This window comes from Pogoniulus pusillus, chromosome 21, assembly GCF_015220805.1.
Source record: "Pogoniulus pusillus isolate bPogPus1 chromosome 21, bPogPus1.pri, whole genome shotgun sequence".
Taxonomy (NCBI): domain Eukaryota; kingdom Metazoa; phylum Chordata; class Aves; order Piciformes; family Lybiidae; genus Pogoniulus; species Pogoniulus pusillus.
The window spans coordinates 12,611,562-12,631,920 of NC_087284.1; the positions used below are offsets into that span (position 1 = coordinate 12,611,562).

A 20,359-nucleotide genomic window follows, 5' to 3' on the forward strand; every position below is an offset into this window, starting at 1 on the left:
ATTTAGCTGTATCACTGGATACACATTGGAAGTTTTCCCTTTGTAGCCTTACCGCACAATCAGGTCATTCTTGAAATGAATTCTCCTTTTGCTGTCCATATGCAGGGAATTATGCAAACATCCGTGTAAATCACAACATACAAGAAGGCAAATTCTTTGTGGCAGGCTGCAGAGCCTGTGTTTCAAACCCCTGTCTGCAGAGGCTCTATATGCAGTGATCAGTTTTGTTCCTGCACCACAAGCTGACTGGTTTCATGTTCCACTGCTTTGCTACTAATAACAACTGATAGGGTTTTGCCTTTCTCCTTTTTTTTAAGCACCAGAAGTATAGTTTCGTTTTGGCAGCTGGTTTTATCAAGAAAATGGTATCAGAATTGTGTGGGATTTTGTGAGTCATTACCAGAAATACTGCAGTGGGTGGATTAGCCCCTTCAAAGTGGCTGCTCTGAGTGTTTTCAGGGCAGTAAGGTGCAGGGAAAACAGGGTTGAGCCTGTGATTTTTTTTTTTTTTTTTTTTTGCCGTGTGCACTCTTGGGAATACCTTTCGTGAGCTGTTCTGTCAGCAGCTCTCTGCTGTTTCCTATTGGCACCAGAAGGAAGGTGAGCGATGCTTCTCAGTCTCCCTGCAGAGTGTTTCTTGCAGCTGTCCTTTTGTGACAGGATACTGTAGCACGTAACAGAGGTGTTTCAGTTGTGGGCCTGTGTGACACAAGCCTGTGGCATGAGGAGCCGAGCAGCAGCACTTGCAGAAGCACCTAGAAGAGCACGCTTAGGTGTTTGTGTTTCAGTGTCAAGGCTTTCAGATCAGCCTTGCCAGCTCGTGGCCTGGTTTATTTCAGTTGCAGTTGTCACCATTTCTTAAAAGGCATGCTGCCTCTCCACCTGCGAAATGCAACTCTCTTTTCAAACCTTGTAGGAGATCACCTTCCCTAAAGTAAATCAAACCCAAGTGCTCTCTCCTCGATTTTAATGGCAGATGTCAGCCCCATGTATCCAGGCTCTTGTCACCAGCCTGGTCTCACTGGAGCAACACATCCTTCTGGTAACAGCCTGTTACTGGGACACTTGTAGAAACGTTTGCCAATTTCATCATGCAGTGTGAAGACTTCCCATCAGGAGCACCATTCTGGAATAATGTGTGGGACTTTTTTAGAGTCCTGCTGTCTCCCAGACAAAACTACAATCTTTGGAGACCAGCACCAGGAACTGCTGCTTCGATTCTACACTGCCAGGACCCAGAGCATATAGGTTTATGTTAGCACATTCCACGACTGACGTATTTTCTCTTCAACTTGAGGCTGAGGACATACACACGTGTTTGGTCTTGTGTCCTTCATCCAAGCATTTAGTAGCCAAGTTTCTTGCCTGCTTGTTTTGGATAGAGGCTTTCCCGTTGAATCTTAAAGTCTTATACTGTCTTATACTTTAAAAGAAATTGTATTTCCCCTTCCAAGAGATAACCAGAGTGATGTGAGGAGAATGTTTTGATGAAGCTGGAATGGGAAAGGAGCAGAAGAGACCAGTCTCTTGCCATTGTCCAGTTAATGTTCCTAATGAAGTGCAGTGCAATGGTCTGACACAGCAGAAACCTGCTTCAATGAGTGACGGCTTGTTGTGCTGAATGCTTTCCCAACCATGATTTATGACCAATAAATATGTGATGGTCTTTCCTGCTTCCCTGGGGTCAGGGGAGCCGTGATGGGAGCAGGGTGCTCATAGGTGGCAGATTTTCAGTCTTCTCCCTACATGAATCCAGAGCACAGCTGTCCCCTCCAGACAGGTAGAGACAGTCAGCTGGTTTCTCCAGCCGAAGCTGTGCTGGAAGCTACAAACCTGTGTGTAAGGAGGAGCCTCCTGACTCTCAGTGACACAGAAAAGCCAGGGCAGTGCAGGTGGCAGGCATCTCAGCTTGCTGCCTCCTGAATGAGGTGGGCAATCTGCAGCTCTTGTTCCTTTGCTTGGTGCATCTGCATGCCCATTAAGTGGTTATCTGATAAGATTGCAAAGTATCTCACTGTGCCATACTGCATAGTCAGAGCTATTGCTGTAGGTTCCAGACTGTAGTAAAGGAAGAAGGCTGCCCAGGCAGCGAGATGGATCCCCTGCTTCAGACATGGGCAGGCACCCTCTCATACACAACTGTTGTACATGCACCATGTCAAGTAGTTGTTTGGTATATCAAGGAAAGACCACCCTCTCTTCTCCCTAAACCTGTGGCCCCTTTAATCTTCCAGCAGGTCACACCTGCCATGGAAAGGGCCGAGTGGGTGTGCAAGATGGATCCTGTTGGAGTGAGCAGAGAGAGCAAGATAGATACAGATTCACAAAATCATAAAATCATTTAGATTGGAGAAGACCCTAAAGATCACTGAGTCCAACTGCTAATGCAGCACTGCCAGGAATGCTTTGTATCTAGCTCCCATTCCTGTGCACTGTGAAAGGCACCAAGATGTAGTGTGAGGAGAAAAGAAAGGAGCATCTGCTTGGTGTGCTACTGGAGCTTGATGGCTTTGGCTGCTTCGCCAGGTCAAGCTTCCCTGTGTCTGGCAGTGATGGCTAGAGAGCAGCTCTGGCACTTCTTTCCTGCCTTGATTTGAGTAGCAGAAAGACATGGCTGTGGCTGGTGGGTGGGGGAACAACTATCTGTCTACAAAGGTGAAAAATCCACTTTCAGCATGCTGCTGGAGCAGCTGTGAGGATTCGCCTGCCTGAGCATGCCTGCAAAGCCAGCTCAGTTGTAGCCTATTGGAGATCCTAAGAGTGAGGAGATGATGGTGTTCGGCTGTATGCCTGTGACTGGGCTGTGCACAGCAATTGAGACTTAGCATTTGCAAACAGAGGTTAGTGAAACAAGTCCTCCAGTGCCACCCTGGCTGTGGGGAGCCCACCTGATGAAGCCCAGGGCAGCACCCGCTGTGGTGGTGTGTCATGGCTGGGAAGTGGTGGTCCATGCGAATGCTGTGCCAGCAGAACTTGTGATGGGAGCAGTTTTGAAATGATGGCAAGGGGAACAGCTCACTTGGTGAAGTAAACTGCAGTGTCTTTCAGGATGCTGCTGGCAGGGCAGGATCAGATGCTGTCCTGGTCCTGGGGAGAGCAGACCTTTGTAGAGGACTGTCCCCTTGTCATTACATGAGCCTTATGTAGAACTTCCATAAATGCATTGAAATACAGTTCTGGGTGTCCCCAGGCATCCATCTGCCTATACAGATATATGTTGGTCTGTTTTTCATTTTCCTCTCTCTCTTTTTTTCCCTCCTTTCCCTTTTTTCCTCATTTATTCCCTTTTCTATTTGTCCTGATGGGAGTCTGAGGTTTGTTTTTAGGGTTCTTTTTGTTTGTTCGCCTGAGGTTTTTTTTAGAAAATAAAATAATAGCAGTAATAATTAATAGTGTTTTTTTATTATTCTGAGGTTTTTGTGCCTGTGATGACTTAGTTGGAGCCACAGTACAGTGTTTGACTGCACGGATTTCTGTTTGGTAATAGCAGCCTTTCCTCTGCACAGCTACAAACTAACACTGTGCTGTGTGTCTACTGTAGGCATGGTTTGTGCAATCTTCTTTTAATCCAAAACACAGACATGATCCTGTGTGCTCACAATGTATGCACATATGTAGATGCACTTCCCTGTCAAGTCCCATTTAGAACAGGGCAATCCCAGATAAGTGAGTCTCTCCATTGACTCCAGCAGGCAGTGCTCCTTTCTGGAGACAGGAACTTCTCTGGTAAGAGCATCTCTCAGACTTGCAGCATGGCATCCCTGGTCCTTGATGCAGGATGGCAGTTTATGAACATGTAGACACGTGTTGTCACGTTGCCTTTTGAGTCAGCCCCCTGTGGTAGGCTAGAATATTGCTGCTGTGTTTGAGTATTATTCTTTACTGGGTAGTCAGTTGCTTCATGCTCAGAAGCACAAACGCACATGCGAAGGATTTGCAGAGGCAGGTGGTAGCCTTTATTTTTCTTCTGTTTCCAGTTTTTAAGTAAAAAAAAAAATCTTTTCATGTTCTGTGCTGTCAGGAATGTGGGTGTCTGGCTGACTGAGAGAAGAGTAAAATAAACATGCATAATAAATACACTAGTAAATTTGCAGTTTCCCTAAACTCTCAGCATAAATACAACCACTCTGATGGGTTGGTTTGCTTGGCTGCTTCTGCAAGGTAGAGAGCTTTAGAAGAAGGGTTCCCTGAATGCCCTTCCTTATAATTAATTACTGGCAATGTACAAAGGTGCATGCTCCAGTAACAGCGTGAAATGCTCCTTTCCAACAAAATGAGATCTGCTTTCTTTTCTATCACATCATGTCAGGTATGGCGCAAGACCCCAGAGGCCTTGAGTATATCTGCTTCTGAGGGTTTTTTTAAAGTGTATTTAATAATGCTATTTCTTCTTCTTCAGCATTTTGAAATGTTTAGAGGGACTGAAGTAAGCGGGATGGCTTTCAAAGCTTCCGCATACCTACAGGTCTCTGTGACTTAATTAAAAGCCGATGATTGTCTTGGCAGGCTTGACAGAAACAAGTAAGAGATGTTGGGTGCCCAGCACCTTTGAAACACAAGCAGCTTATACAGATGCCTAAAGATGGAGTTAGGCATTTAAATTCAGGCACACAAGTTAGAAAAGGTTTGGCCCTGTAATCGTAACAGTCCCTGTCCTCTCTGGCCTCAAGTGCTGTAGCAGTAATTCATCCCAGAAGCTGGAGGTTCGTTAAGTGGGAGTGAGTGGGGACAAAGTATGTGTCTTACTGCGGTGCAAGTGAGCTCTGCTGTCTCCCTGATAGCACATGCAAATGAGGGTCAGATGGCTTGACAGTTGGTTATGAAACTAAATGGGATTGATTTTACACATATTTTTAGGTTTTGTTTTTTAGGAGCATGAATCTTTAACTAAAATACCAAAGGGGGGGAAGTACAGATGGCAACTGTTGTGTTTCACATATATACTGGATGTAAAGTAATAGCCTGCTGTGCTCTTTTTAGGGATCATTTTTATCCCATTGCAGCTGAGAATACAAAACCATCTTACAACTTGCCAGAAGTGACACCTTTCATACTTCCTGATAATTACTTTAGCTTTGACAGACAGTATTTGGCAAAGTGCATACAAATTATGACTTGTACCTTCAGGGTACAAATAATGTCATAATGACTTTAAGAGTTTCTCTTTATGCTCAGGATATTTGCATGTACATGTTCTATTGGTATGAAACAAGCAAGTAAAGAAGAAGTTGGGTGGTCTTAACTTCTGAATAAAAATGTGTGTGTTGGGGAGCGTAAGCATACAAACAGACCAGAAAAGGGAAACAAACCATCAGGTTTTCAGTGGCTATTTGAGCGTGCTTGGGTTTTTTTGCAACTCTCTCTTGCTGTGAAGATGCCCTAGACATTGGCAAGGAATAAAATGCTTTCTAATGCTAGATAGTCTCATCTGTCTTGCTAGAGGAGAGAACATGTCTGTGGGTAAGCAGAATCCACCTGCAAGGACTTTTTTCCCCTCTACCCTACCTTGCAGTGAATATGTTCACTTTAAAGTGCATTTGGATGTTGTATGTGCTCTTTTCCAGTTTTTTTTCTCCTATTTTTGCTGGGTCCCAAAGGACATTTTTCCTTCTCTGCATTATTTTATCATTCCTCAGCAACTTGAAGTTCTAAAATCCTAAGGAAACTGAATGTCAGATTGAGGTTTCTTGTTAATACCTGGGGCCTGTCTCCCTGCTCAGTTGTTAGAGGAAAAAGGAGGCAAAGGAAAGAGCAAGGGGCAGTACAGGGTACTGCTAAGCAGTGCTTTGAACAACCTCTGATAAGAAGTTGAACAATTCCTGAGAACCAGAACATGAAGTTTCTACATGAGCTTCCTTAAAGGCCCGAAAGAGGTAGACTTTGATAAATACATTGCTTTTGCAAGGCAGAATGAGCAATTGTGGAAAACAGTTGAGAGTTTCAGGCAGTTCCTTATCTGAAAAGTAGTACAGCATGTTAGTTTTCCAGCTCTGTTAGGGGACTTAAAAAGACAAATGCCTTTTGCTTCCTGTCTGAATGAAGCTAAGCTCTTTCTATAAAAAGAATGAATTTGGAAAATGTCTGGTGTGTTTCTCTGTGTGTGCACATATTAATTTGTGTCTTTTATCAGACAGAGCTTTAGGAGGTACAAAGTTCGCATGTGTAGGCATCTTTCATTACCAGAAAGACTTTGGCAAATTCCAGGAAACTGAGACAGCTGCAACAGAAGTGATTAATGGACTAGAGAGGAGAAGAGAGATTAGGAATTAAATACGTATAGTTTGTCTGAATGAGAGATAAAGAGGGTGAAGGAACAGAGTGATGGTAAAAACTACCAGTCCTACACTCCAGTGGTATAAATATTTGAGTTTGGAAAAGAATTGTTTTGAGTCATCCAAGCAGTGTGACTAGGAATAACAGGACAAAATTCAACACGGAAAATGTAGGCTGAAATCCAGAAACGCTTCCAGCTAGTAAGATCTGTTAGACTGGGTAATAATCCTCAGTGGGAAAGGGTGGAAGCTGTGTCACTTGAGCCATCTGAACTAGACCGAACAAAGGCAGAACCCCTGTATATGACACAGGAAGGGTCCTGCATAGGGGAGGGGTCCTAGCGTCGTGTTTGAGGCATCCCCCTTTCTCCCCTGTGGTGGTAAAACCACTGTCAATGGTTGCAAGTCGTGTGGGGATTTCTAAGAGCACTGCATTTTAGCATATATTTGCGAAAACAAAAATACCTCTCTGTTCAGCTTTCTGCCCTGTAACTGCTGGTGTACTTGTTTAAAAAAAACCAAACCAAATCCAGCACCTAACAAAAGAGAGCAGAAGTTGCTTTGCTCTAAAGCTACTGGTGATAAAACTTTTTTATACTTGGAACAGGCTTGTCGGGTTGTTCTCGAAGGCTGAGGAAGAGCTGTTGACATGGCAAGTTGCAGCCATTACAAGTGAGAATGACTGAGCAGAACAGGCCTGTTTTACTCATTCACTTTTCTGCTGTAGCCAAGCAAGCCATAACTTCTTAAATTCTACTTTTCATATAGGAGTTTGGTCTCCCCAGTTACATTTTTTGAACATAAAGCTAATTTCCCAGTACACACCCAGAAAGTTACAGTGTGTATGATGAAAACTAGTGTTTGAGTTTTATTAATAACCCTCTAGAGTTCTTAATGTTACTTATGTTTATGGCACCATGTCCACCGTAGTTATTCCAAACCTGTAGGTTTTCTTTAAAAGAATAACATGGAAAGGAAATGTTTAACTGGCCCTCCCTACACTGCTGTGGTGATGGGGCTCTGGATTGCTGATCCTGTTTTCTTGTTGCTGCACCGTGCATCATCTAAGGAGATAAATGTATTGCCTCCTTCCTTTCACTTTCTTCAGGTCAAGTCCATGCTATGAAGTTTTAGAGAGAGAAGAATCTGATGCTGAGATGGTTGTTCCCCTGAAGATTGCAGGGATTGCATCCTTGGATGCTTTGTGTTGAGAAGGTAGGGTAGCGAGTACGGTGTTCCCAGTGCAGAGTTGTGTTGTGTTGTGCAGACCAAGCTGCCAGCATCCTGCATCTGTCCCTGCCTGGTGTTTCAGTATTGTGTTTTCTTTCTCTGAGGAAGAGGATTTGTTTAGTGGGCTTAGATGTCACAGCTGGATTTTGTCTGATTTTCGGAGTCTCTGAAAAGCAAGGTTAATGACTCCCCACTACCACCTCAGTGCTGGAACATGGATGGGGTACCACAGAGAAATACGTCCAGGTGTTGTTGAAACATTTATTTCCTTAGCAGGAAGTATTGATCCTGCACACTATATTCTATTACAATGCCTTTATTTCTTCTGTATTAAATGACTGATGCAGACTATATTTAATCAATTTGTGTGATGGATGTTGGCAAACCATCATAGCAGTTGGTCACCATGCACATGTCAGTCTGCTGCTGGTTTACAACAACCTCAAAATAGGGTTTGGCCTGAAAATTGAGGTTTTGAAGGTTTGTTTTGTTACTTAGCAATACATTGGGCTCTGATTGCTTGATTTACTCATTTTTTTTTAATCAGCATTTGTCGACACTGCATAATGCCTGCAAATAACAAATGGTGCCTCTGCTTCTTAATGTGCTTTTGTTGTTTTCATTGTTTGTAAGCCTGTTTCAAAGGAGCAGTTGGGGTCATCACTCAGACAGCATTGTATCTTCCTAAGTGTGCTCTTGTAGAAAACAAAAAGGGTTCAAAAATGGTTGGGAACCTTTTGAATTAAAGCCCATGGATTTGTTCTGGAAACAGTATTTATAACACTGAGTCAAGGCCTTTTCTGCTCCTCACGTCATTCCACCAGTGAGCAGGCTGAGCATACATGAGAAACTGGGATGGAACACAACCAGGATAGATGACCTCAACTGACTGAAGTGGTATTTCCATACCATATGATGTCATGCATAGTATATAAATCTAGGGGAGGAAGGCAATGTTTGGAATGATGGTATTTGTTTTCCCAAGTCACTGTTACGTGTGATGGAGCCCTGCTATGCTGGAGATGGCAGAACTCCTGCCTGTGATGACGAGTGGTGAATTAATTCCTTGTTGTGCTTTGCTTACATGCATGGCTTTTGCTTTACCTATTACACTGCCTTTATCTCAACTCATGAGTTTTCTTACTTTTATCCTTTCAATGCTCTCCCCCATCCCACTTGGAGAGGGGCGAGTGAGCTGTTTTGTTTGGCTTAGGTTGCTGTCTGGGGTTAAACCATGTCAGAATGAAGTGCCTGTCTCTCCCATCCTTTGGTAAACTAATTTTAGCCTAATGACTCAACTGCAGTGTTACGTTCCCCAACAGCCATTGCAGAAGCCATTGTACAACATTTCTGTGGCACATGGTTAACTTCTCTTCAGAAGCCAGCCTGTTCATCTCTGAATGAGTGAATGGTTTAGGGTATGGCAATACTTTTAATTTCTCAGGTGGAGAAATCATTTAACTGCTAAGAGTGGTTTTGGAGAATTTCTGGGTGGTAGCTTCCCATTACAGCTGCCCTTCTCACTTCTTTAGTGAGCTTTCTTTTTTCTAAGGAACTGGACAAGAATTTTGATATTCAGCCACACTGACAGCAAAACTGGAAGGCCAAAATCCTGATTTTTTTTTTTTCCCCTGAGAAGCAAGATGCTCAGTCTCACCACTCATCTTGCCTTGTGAGCACAATTCAACCAGGCATGTTCTGGTGATGTGACTGCTGGGACTGGTAGCTGGGAAGACTCCATCTGGCCCTGGCCAGCAGCAGAGGAGTGTGTATTTCCATACTCTGCGGCTTTTTGCTGAGGCATTCCTGCATGGGCACCTTGCCTGGGACTACCTCTGTTCTTTGTCTGTGGAGGTATAGGTTTGTATAAAAATGAATACTAACCCCTTCAGCAGTATAACTCATCCCTCTCAGTCAAGGATTTGAGTCCTGGTCTTCAAAGGGATTTGTGTGGACAGGTTTGGCCATTTACCTGCCCAGGACATCAGTTTGCTGAACAGGGCCTTTTCAGTGACTAAGCCAGACTGAAAGAGGGTGCAATTTCTTACGGTACAACAAGGAGGATAGAGAGCTTGCCTTTATCTTTTGATAGAGCAAGGGAGTTGTGCTTGGCTTGTGTCCCTTAAATGCCTTGGTCTCCAGAGCTGTCACTCTGACATTGTTCTCAGATGAAAGTTGTTTAAAGTAGAAAGAAATAAAGGATGGAGAAAGATGCTTGAAGAAAAATTGCCTCTGTGCCACTAACAAACCATAATGTGCGAAGTGCCATTGTTGCAGGTAGGGATAAGCAAGCATAAATTAAGAAACATGAGAAAAATTGTGATGGATCAGCAGAACGTTCTCTTGGAGATTCCCTTGCAAATTTAAGAGGCAGAGGAAGTGAGCAACAGACAGCTCGGAGCTTGGCCTGACATTTGCGGACAGTGTATCAGCGAGTCTAGGTTGTAACTGTAAAGGTAAATGGGACACCGATACGGATGAGGTGGCACTAACTGTAGAGAGAATCAGCCTCACATGGCAGCAGTTCCCTTTAGGACGCATCAGCAGTGCCAAGTGTGAGACGAGCATCTGGGATGAGATATAAATGGTTCAGCAGTAAATGTATTTCAGGACTGAAGAGCAGGAACCAAAAGGTTACAGGAGAAGCAGGCAGAAATGTAAGAAGTCAAGGGACTTGACTTGCAGAGGGTGAAATTATTCAGCAGAGGGACAACCCCACACACTGGTCTTGTGGTAGATAAAAATATGTTTCAGTGTGTCATAGACAGTCTTTGCCTTCTACAAACACACACACACACGCATGAACACTCCTGTAATTACCAGTAGACTCACCTTAGAGAAGATGGTATAGCTCTTATTTTCCCATCACATTGAAATACCCAGATTTGTGAGAAGAGCTGAGGAGTTCTGCTATGATTCCTGGCGCAGCTGTATACTGCAGGCTGCTTTAGCCAGGTCTCTCCATCCTTCCATCTCCCAGAAGCAAGCCTGGGATTTCTGTGTACACCTGTGAACAGACTTCTTTGACTGTATGTGTGACTTTTCTGATAGAAAAGTTTGCACATGTGTGGTTGGTGTATCCATGCAGGAACAAGCATCAAGGCTTTCTTTTTATTTCTTCAGTGAGTTTCAGAATGAATTTTGAAAGCTTAAGTGCATGTTAGAAAACATTTAAAAAGTTAAAATTCCTGAATTTCAGATGTGAATATTTTTTTAAATGTCTTAACCCAAGAATAAAACAAAAACAACAAACCAAAACATTGCATCATATTTTCCTTTAGGAAAATAGTAATTCAGTTCTTGTACTTAATTCCAGAAAAGAAACAAATGCTTCTGAACATGGCATGTGCAGTTCCTTTTTTCATTGTGTAAGGGGGCATTTTCAAACATTAAAAAGGACAGAGGTGAGGCAAGTAATGTACACACCATCTCGTAGTTGCACTATCAATATCTCCACTTTCGGTATTACTGGGAGCTTGCTTGATGCAGTATGAAGAAGAGAGTAGCATAGCACAAGTCATTTTTGTGCTGAAGGAGACAGTGTTTGTAGCATCCCAGCTCCATCCTTTATGAGTTCAGCCACAGCAGAAATAAACAGAGTTTAATGTTAGCTTTATTTTCTGGACTTGATCCTGGGTCTGTTGCCTGATAGTTTCTGCTTTGATTGGTTTGAGTGTTACTGGAGTTGCTCCCCAGTGTAGAAAGGAGAGTGCCTATGCACATAGCTAGGAAAAGAACCATGCGACTGAGGGGAGGGAGCATGTTTTGCCCATGACTGGAGGTTGAAATATTTTATCTTTAATACAAACGTAAAATGAGTAATCCTTATGGTTTGGCTGGCCATCCTTCTGCCTCTGTGTGTGTGCTGGGGCAGGAAGGGTGGAAATTTTCTCAGTCTATTTGCACTTAACAGTGCATCTTTGGAGATGGCTGTTTGCTGCCAGCCTCATGGGGCAGGACGGGAGAGTTAGCGCCTGGAGTTGTGTGCGCAGCCCTGGCTGGTGTGGGCTAGCCCTGCTGCCCTACACACCTCTCTAGACCACAGTATTTTGTGGTAGACTGGGGAGGGGAGCATGGAGCAAAGGTGTGCAAACCCGGGGCTGTTACAAAGCAAAAGCCAGAATTTGATTGTGTTTCATGACAAGCTCTACCTTGGGTAGTTATGTATCATAGTTGCATGCATATTGTATTGTACCCTTCAGGCATGTTGGACTGAGTTGCACACTTCCTCTTTGTTCAGTGTTGATGGTTTGTTAGCTGCAGATTTAGAGACAAAAGCTCTTACAATTAGTATTTTAACGGGAGAGAAGAGGCGTGACATTGTGACCCGCCTACAAATGTGCCTGAGATCGTCTGGACTTCGGCCCGCATTGGGGAGAGCGAAGTCCTGCTTCCTGGGGATTAGTCCAGAAAAACCACCCCTTGTTACCGGTTCTCACAATGTCACAAACCCAAGTGAGCATATGCTGGTGTTTCCAGGTATTCAAGAAGCGTACGCCTCCCAGTTGTCCGATTAAAGAAATGCCAGATAGCGCAGGGATCCTTGCAGAGTTCTCGATGGAGCTGAGACGAAGCAGTATTCACAAGCCTTCCTGCTGGAGAAGTGGAGGAAGGAGCTTCTTTCCAAGAAAAATGTAGGCTGGGTAATCTGACATCATTCAGAGTCACATCACCCTACACCCACCAGAATTCAAAGATAGAATGGAAATGGCATAATCTGTTCTCACGGTAACACTAATAGTACTGCTCGCGCAGTTCTTTGTGCGCTGTCCCCACCCCACCATCGCCACAATTAACATTTCTTGCAATGACTTTGAAAAGTGTTGCCATAACAAGGTTGCTGATCAGCAGCTACAAAAATCTTAACGAGGTATCTAATGGAGCTTTTGGTTTCCATTATTTCTGCTTAATATATTCTGAAAAAGTCAGGAGGTTTTAACCTTGCCTTCAGCTGCACTACCCTGGCATGTTTAATAGAATACCACTTCATTTGTACTTGAAGCTAGTGTATGTTAAAAGGGCTTGGAGACCCCCCTAATGTAGTCAGTCAGATTGGTGCCTGAAGCCAAAGAAAACATATATCCAAACACATTTTTGGTCTTGAGCTAAAAAAAAAAAATGAGCTTCATGTTGAATAGCCTCCTCCAAGTGCCGCAGTTAATAAGCCATGTTGTGTTTTTACTGGAAAAGTATGCTTCTAGCCAAGCATTCTTTGCATTTTTCCCAGGATTTAGTCACAAAATCACTTTAGACATATTGCAAGTATGAAATGTGTGTGCATCAGATAAAGGGCAGCAATTTTTGTTTTGCTGTAAAGCTCCATGGAAACATTTTTATCACCATCAAAAGGATTATCCCAAGAAGTCTGGCCCCTTTCTTTACTGTTAGCATCTAGCTGGATAAGAAAACACTGAACGAGAGACCCTCACAAACTGTAGGTGACAGTAGTTTGGTGAACAGCTGCACAGCACCATCTCCTTGAGTTTGGTGGTATCAGAATCTGACTTCATTTTGTGTAGAGTCTCAGACGCAGGTATCCCTGTGTTAATAGCAGGCCAGTGTGCAGATGTATGTGTTCAATCTTGGCTGGCTGATTCTGCATGCATACAAAAGTGAGAAACCTGAAGACTTGATGAACTATTTTAAGCATTATTATTTCAAGAAGTGATTTACGCAAGCGAGAAAAGCCTCTAGCACAGTCGGCAGGCTCAGCCTTTTGAGGCAGTTGCATCTCACAACACACTCTCGCAGCCCCCTCTGCCTGATGCTTGCAGCATCGTTGCTCTGCTCTGGAGCCAGCTGCAAAGTCTGGCTGATGGCTAGAGGAAAACGTTCCTGGGGTAGAGAGGGGAGTGAAATTCCTGGAGGGACCCTCTGCTAGAGTCAGCAGCAGCAAGGTTTTAAAAGAACAAGTGTATACGTGGTTTTATGTATTGGAATAGAGCGATCTAGCTATCAAACATATGTTCACACATACACAGTATACAGTGTAATGTGTATATACCACCTCGCTGAGCCAATCTGTGTTCTGAAGAAGGGAGATATTTAAAGCAGCTCTGCAAACTTTATGGCACTGGGAGAGCCGAGCCGGGTTTGTCTCTGCAGGGACTTGCTGTAGAGCTGGACTGATCTGCATTTTTTTTGTATATATGATGTGGATCACTATATTAATGCTAAGAAATGGACAACTGGATTAGGATATGGGTGAAAGGAAAAAGTCCAAGAAACAAAGAGGGGTTACCCAGTCCAAAATGTAGTTTGGACTCCACGAAGGTGTTATGGAGTGATGAAGTGCAGAAGGAGGTTAATAGCACTGGGAGCATTGAATCATCACCATCTCACTCTGTCTTCAGGGCTTGCATCTTTCTCCTTACTTCCTTTGGCAGACAGCTACCTGCCTGGTTTGAAGAGCAGACAGAAGCCATGAGGAAGTGAGGACCAGTTGGTCAGTTTTGCCATGCCCAGGCTTTGCACAGGGAAGCAGAGTGGAGGTAGTAGAGTCACAGCTAGTTGTTTGTCAGCTCAGCCCAGAGGACTTAGAAAGCCCTGCTCTGTGCACCTTTCGTGGTGTAGGGTGTTCACCACCTGCCCATGGTGAGTCATATTTTTTGACAGATGAATGAAACATCACTGCTGTGATAATTCTTCTTAATCACCTTGGGAAAAGATTAGCCGATAGGTTTTGGGGCCTTTTGCAACCAGCACGTTTGTTGATGAAATTTTGGTTACGGTGTAATATATCTGGGTAAATGTTACAGATGCATGTGCCTTCAGGTCAGATGCTGAGTGCTGTGCTCACCCAGTGCAGAGGTCTGTGAAGGGAAGGTCAACAGTGTGTGTCATATATGGCATTTCCATACACAGCATACTTCAGAAATGTTGGTCCTAACCCTTCTGCCATGGGAGCACCCTGTGAAGAAGCTGCCTCTGTGTTTTCCAGCTAATTGGCAGGCAGGACTGCTCACCTCCAACCCCTGTCTTCCTGTGAAAAAAGCATCCTGTTCAGGCTATGTCTGCTGGAGGTTCCTAATAGAGTCAAGCTCTCAAGGAAGATATCTGTGGTTTTGCTGGCCAGCTTCCATCAACAGAAGCAAAGTACCAGCAGAAGTCAGAATAAGATCTTGAGGGCAAACATCACAACAATAGTGAGAGTAGTTGGGTTTTCCTTTGCAGGGCCTTATGCTGCGGATAGAGTTGCAGGTGCATGTGTGGTTCACCAGAGGTATCACTGCATTCATTCTGCATCAGATGGGGCTGAGGTTTCTCCCATTATAAACAAACTTCTGAATCTTCTTACTATTTTGAGTACCTGGAATATTTCAGCATGTTGCCTTTTTTGACAACTTTGTGTTTTTCACTTGCATGCACTGTAGCAGCTTTCATAGAGGAGGAACTTTATTCCACTGCTGTCCTCCTAAAGGCCTTGTTTTTCCTCCCTCTGTCATTGTATCTAATCGATCTTGCTGTGTTACTAAGAGCAACATCCCCCCTGGCCAGTCAGAAAGCTGGGAGTCTTACACGGCCTGGTGTGTAGCTGGGCACAAAGCTCCCTTTCATGGCTTTGCCTGGCTGCGTTACCAGCCGTGCCGAGATCACAGTCCCAATAAAATGATGTTGAAAGCACTGAGTGTTTCAGGCTTCATGCTCTCTGTCGGAGTGATAATTTTAGAATGTTCTTCTCCTTGATAATAGTAATTTTACAGCAGTCTAACTGTTGGATTTAAGAGTTAGATCAGCGTAAGTGAAGGCAGAATCAGATCATTGCTTCCGAGACAAAGAACAGAACTCTTTATATCAGCAGTTATAAATGTGTTAAGAAATTCAAATGTGCATGCACACACAAAAATCCCACATCCTCTTAAGGCAAGGCTGTAAATAATTTAATATAATAACCTGCTTACAAGTTCAGTCTAGATGTGTTAACTTAGTCAAGGCATTTCAGATTAGTCCTCCTATTTTTTTAGCTTATTCTGCTTCCTTCACCCCCACGAATGCAGGTAGCTCTCACCTGCAGGAAAAGCAAGTAAGCATTTTTCCAAGCATGTTTTTCTGAGGCTTTTGTTGCTTTTTTTTTAATTCAAAATTTTCTGTTTTCAAAATAATAAAATGCGACGCATTCTATCCACATTCCTAGGGGCAGTTTCTGCAGCTCTTTGCAAGTAAAGCACTTAAAGACTTCTCGCAAGGTGATTGTTCTAAACAAATGTAGTAAATGATCCTGAAATTGCAATGCACTTCATTTACATTTCAATGGAATTACTTAGATGTAGGATGTCGACGCTACAAGTGGCTCCAACTATGCTGCTATTTCAGGTTTTGTGTTCACTAACACCGGCAGCTTTATCACTTTCGTGTATAATAAGCATGGTGCTTTGAAAAGGATATGAATCTCACTTAACTTTGCTCTTCTGTGGATGACTGAAGTAAGAGACCTGAATAAAGCTGGTCCCATGCTCAGAGGTGCTGAACAATTGTGTCTTCTATTTAAATAAGGAGATGCAGCCGCTCGACCCGCCTTAAAACCAAGCGCCCTTTTAGGTCTCTAAAAATTGATTTGGAATCCTAACTGAGGAATAGGACGTTCAAAATACTGATCCACAAAAAGTCCATTTGCGTCTATGAACTGAGCAGGGGTGCAAATATGCTCTGTTTGTACAGAGCTACACATCATCATTACAGTAAGCCTGTCGTGAAGCAGTGCAGAGGATAGAAAAGGCTTTCTTCAAAATACTGCATTCACAGAGTTACCAAAATTCATGAGGGAATTCGAAGATTTGTAATGCCCAAAATCATTTTGCTTCATGCAGACAGAGATCGTGAGATAGAAGCCCCAAGTTCGAGTGTTTGAAGACTTTAAAAAAAAAAAAAAAAAGGGCTCTCCTGCTTCTTCAGAATGTAATGGTTGCTTCTTTCCACCAGGGATGTGGAGGTAGAACTTAGCTCCTTTCAGCTGCACGTCAGGTGAAGAAATTAGGTTAAATTTGACCTCCTGTTTCACGACCTGAATACAGGATCTAAAAAATTCTTACCACGGTTTACTCTGCGAAGTCTTAGCAGCTTTGCAGTAGTTGGTTTTTCTTTTCTTTTCTTTTTTCCCCTCCAGTAGACAAAGGTACAGTGATACGGCCCCATAAAGCTTTCCTCACGTGGGCAATTCACTGCGTGCCTCAGAGGGCACTGTGTGTGTGTATGACTTGTGGAAGTAATACATTTACTAGAAACAAAGTTAGCCAGCTGTTAGGCTGTCTGAGTGATCTTAAGGTGGGTTAGACGAGCTGGTAGTGGCAGTGACAAAACCTTCCATTGTGTTGGTGTTGTTTTAGTTCCCTGCTATTGTCACAGACTTGCCTTGGGCTGGGGATTATTCCATGTGCATGGAGGCAAGGGTGCTAAGTGCTCCAAAAGTAGGTTTACCAGACACCATTTACATCTAGGGGCAGAAGAGCAGAGGTTCTTGCTCACAGCTACTTGTCAGCCAGCCGTCTGAGCTGGTGTTGGATTTATCTGCCTTAACTAAGCTGGTAAGCAGCCCTTACACACCACTAACAGCAGCATTTACGTGCCATTTGCACAGCAGTGAAGTACGAGGCAACATGACACTTCAATTAGCGTTCCATTTGCTGATAGGTGAGGACAGATGCTACAGCATGTTGTAAACCCTTAATGCATCTGCTGTGTTGTAGGATCCAGTGTGCAGTGTTGTGATGTAGCTAAGTCACCTGGAATCTCCTACCAGATAAATTTGATTAACAGCAGTGCCTTAGCCCACCATTCCTTTGGGCACCTATCATGTTAATTTTGAGAGGATCAGCAGGCTTAGGTCCAGAAGATGCAGAAATGGACTTTGGGGTTCAGTGTATGCCACTGATTGGTTTCAGGGAAAAGGTCCTCTATGGATTATTTAGTCATCACTGTCTGCTTAAGAAATGGTCTGTGCATTTCTGAGTAATGGAAGAGATGTGCTCATTGTCACACAGCTGGACAGGTTCTTCAGCACCTGCTGCCGTTGCGCTGACATCGGTATGTTATTCTGACTGGACTGAGATTGACTTACATGCTTGTATTGTGGCTAGAGTTTTCCTGCCTCAGTTTTACTGGAGAATATGCTTACCTTCCTTGCTTTTGCCCTTATTATGTCCTCTTTTGAAGTTTGTGCCCACTCAGGCAGCTAGATTTAGATAGGGTAAGATGTCTTTAGATCATAGATTACGAGGAAGACATAAACAGAATTGCATGCACAGATTCTTTTTGTTTTAGGAAAAGAGTTCAGAAGATCTGAGAATTTCCCAGAATGTTTAGATTTGAAAAAAAAAATACATTCTTCACTTGACTTGCCTTTGAGCATGTTCTTAAAAGGAACTCTTTTAATGAAGCATAAAAATTGATTGTTTCTTGCCAGGAGGGATCGTCGTCAATCTTCAGATACTGAAGACTTCATGAGAACCACAAGAAGAATATCTTCTTGAATCATTTACATTTTTCCCCTTTTGCAGGCTTATGTAACCATGCAGAAAATCTAATAATAAGTGCGCTATTAGTATCCAGCGTGGCACCTTCTGCAAGCTGAGGTGTCATAGCATTACAAATGATGGTGCAGAAATGTAGATGCAGAGAGCTTCCATACGTGGCTTATTTGAGTAACCTTTGTCAAAAAAAGCTCTTGGGCTAATTGAATCCATTTTTGTTTCTGTTTTGCAGTTGTTCAAGGGAGGAAGAGCCTGGCTGCTTGCTTTTGTTTCTGTGGAGTTTAGCATGCTATTAATGGTGTTGGGAGAAACAGGCTAGTAGCAGTACTAAGAACCAGGTGTCTTGTGGTCTTTTATTTTTACATATGCACTTGCCCCTTTTTTGTTCACCCATCCACAGCTCTTGAGGATGAAGTTAAATCTACAGGGATGCCTTTTTGTTCTTGTCTCAAATTGTTTGGTCAAGAATCGTCAGCCTTGTGATGAATACTTGTGTAGGCAAGGCTACCAGGCTGATAGGCTTGAACTGATGAGTTCAAACTCAGCTCAGCTTCACAATCCTCACTGATGGGCCTGCAGGCTTAGCTTGAAGCAGGGAAGCCTACTGAGCAAGCAAGCTTCAGGCTCTTTTCATCTCTTAACTATTGCAAGTGATTCCATATTTTCTGTTGCAGGTAACTTCTCTTTTTTGGGTGTTGCTGTCACCTTGGTACCCCACCAGTAGCAATACCAACAACCAGAGGATCCTCTCTAAATTAGTTTGGGCAATTAATGAGGCAGGAATTAAAAAATATGTCATTGTTTTATTTCCAAAAAGCCCTGCCCACAAACTATATACCAACTAGCTAAATTTGGGTTCTAGTTCAGTTGGGAAAAATCTTCACAAGGATGCTTATACAAAAGTTTGTAGTTTGGGAAAATCAGAAAATTGGAAAAGATTTAGCTAAAAAATGGCTTTGGCCTGCTTATAAATAGGCAGCTTGAAGCCCCAGGGAAAGTCTGTTCTACTCACAACAGTGGGGTAGAAATTTCTAGATAGTTCCTTGGCTCCTTTGTGGCAGTGTTGGAACTACTTGGCATCTTGATAGCCTTTGACAGGCTTTTACGTCTTCCCTGGCTCTAGCAGGGTGTGAGGAAAGAGGCAGACAATCTCTGATCTGATCCTGGTTCCTCTTGGCACAGAGGTATGAAGAGGTGCAGGCAGGATCTCTTGCAGATGTGCAGAGAGCATGATGTTGGTGACACTTCTTACCACATTGTGAGGCACTTAATGCCTTCTCCTGGTAAACTTGAGGTACTTGGGTTTCCAAGTAGTTTGAGCCCAAAACATGAGGGCTAAGCTGGTGTGAAGCATGAAGCAGAACAGAATATGTTGTCCAAGCTGAGAGCAGTGAGGCAGAGCATGTTATCTGAGCAGAGCATAATGCAGAGCAGAGCAGCGAGGCAGAAGCAGCAGCTTAGCTCGGTTTCTGTTGTTTGCCTGAGTGTAAAGGCTCCTTTGGCCACAGAGATTCACCAGTGAATATGGCATTTGCAAATCTGACCATATTAGGTGAGACCAGGACTTGCTTACCCTTATTTGGGCTAGACACTCACAAGTGCATAAACACCTGTGGGTACCTGTTTGTCACTCTGGGAGGGGACATAATGGCCCAAGCCTTTGTTTTCCTCCTACCCTTGCTTCCCCCAGCAGCAGAAGGGTGGGACAAGCCAGGACATGTTTTAGGCCTATTAGCTTTCCACAGCATCCCCTCTTTACTGGTGAGCACAGCCTGCTCTCTCACCAAGCAGTTCCCTTCCCCCTGGCATCTCTTCACTGTTTTTGTGCAGGTTGTGCACTCAGTTGTTTTTACAGGTGAATATTTAGAGCATAAGTCCTTTCCTCTGTGGTTGTTAAGCACTTTGAAGACACCATAAAAAAAGGATAGTAATGAAAAGTGTGAGCTTACCCCTGCAGAATATGGTGCATGAAAATGCCATTGATAATATCTCCCTGCTCCTGAAGCCCAAGTGTGCTTCTCTTACCAAAAATTGTTGAGAAATTGTCTTAGTCACCAAAACAAGCTCATGAAACTCTACGTATGCTTGTGGATGCTTAACTTAGGCCGCTCCTTTGATTGTGCAGGAGTGCAGTCCCTCATCCATCATGGCCACTGCCTGACACATCATGGCACCAACCAACCCTTCCTGGCTGCAGCCTCCTCACATGGAGATGCTTTCAGGGACCGTGCCATTCCTCCTGGTTGAGTCTTGCTGATGAATGAGGCTGTACCTTGGGAACCATGTTGTGGTCTTCCCACACCCTGTCTCTCTTTGTTCCAAAGCTTTGCTCCTAAGAAACTGACAGTTCCACATTTTAAAATGTGTTTTAATGTAACTGTGGCCTAAGGG

The 20,359-nt window shown here is 43.6% G+C and overlaps 1 protein-coding gene across 11 annotated transcripts in view; it reads left to right on the forward strand.

Annotated features, from left to right (window-relative positions):
- The window catches only part of ATXN1 (ataxin 1), a 234,074-nt gene that overhangs the window by 165,172 nt on the left and 48,543 nt on the right, over positions 1-20,359 (forward strand). For 10 of the 11 annotated variants that reach the window (XM_064160978.1, XM_064160979.1, XM_064160980.1 and 7 more), the window contains one exon: positions 7,381-7,487. The exons of the other annotated variant lie outside the window; for it this stretch is intronic. The gene's annotated coding sequence lies outside the window, so the exon portion shown is untranslated. The remainder of the gene's footprint in view (positions 1-7,380; positions 7,488-20,359) is intronic. 11 annotated transcript variants of the gene reach the window in all.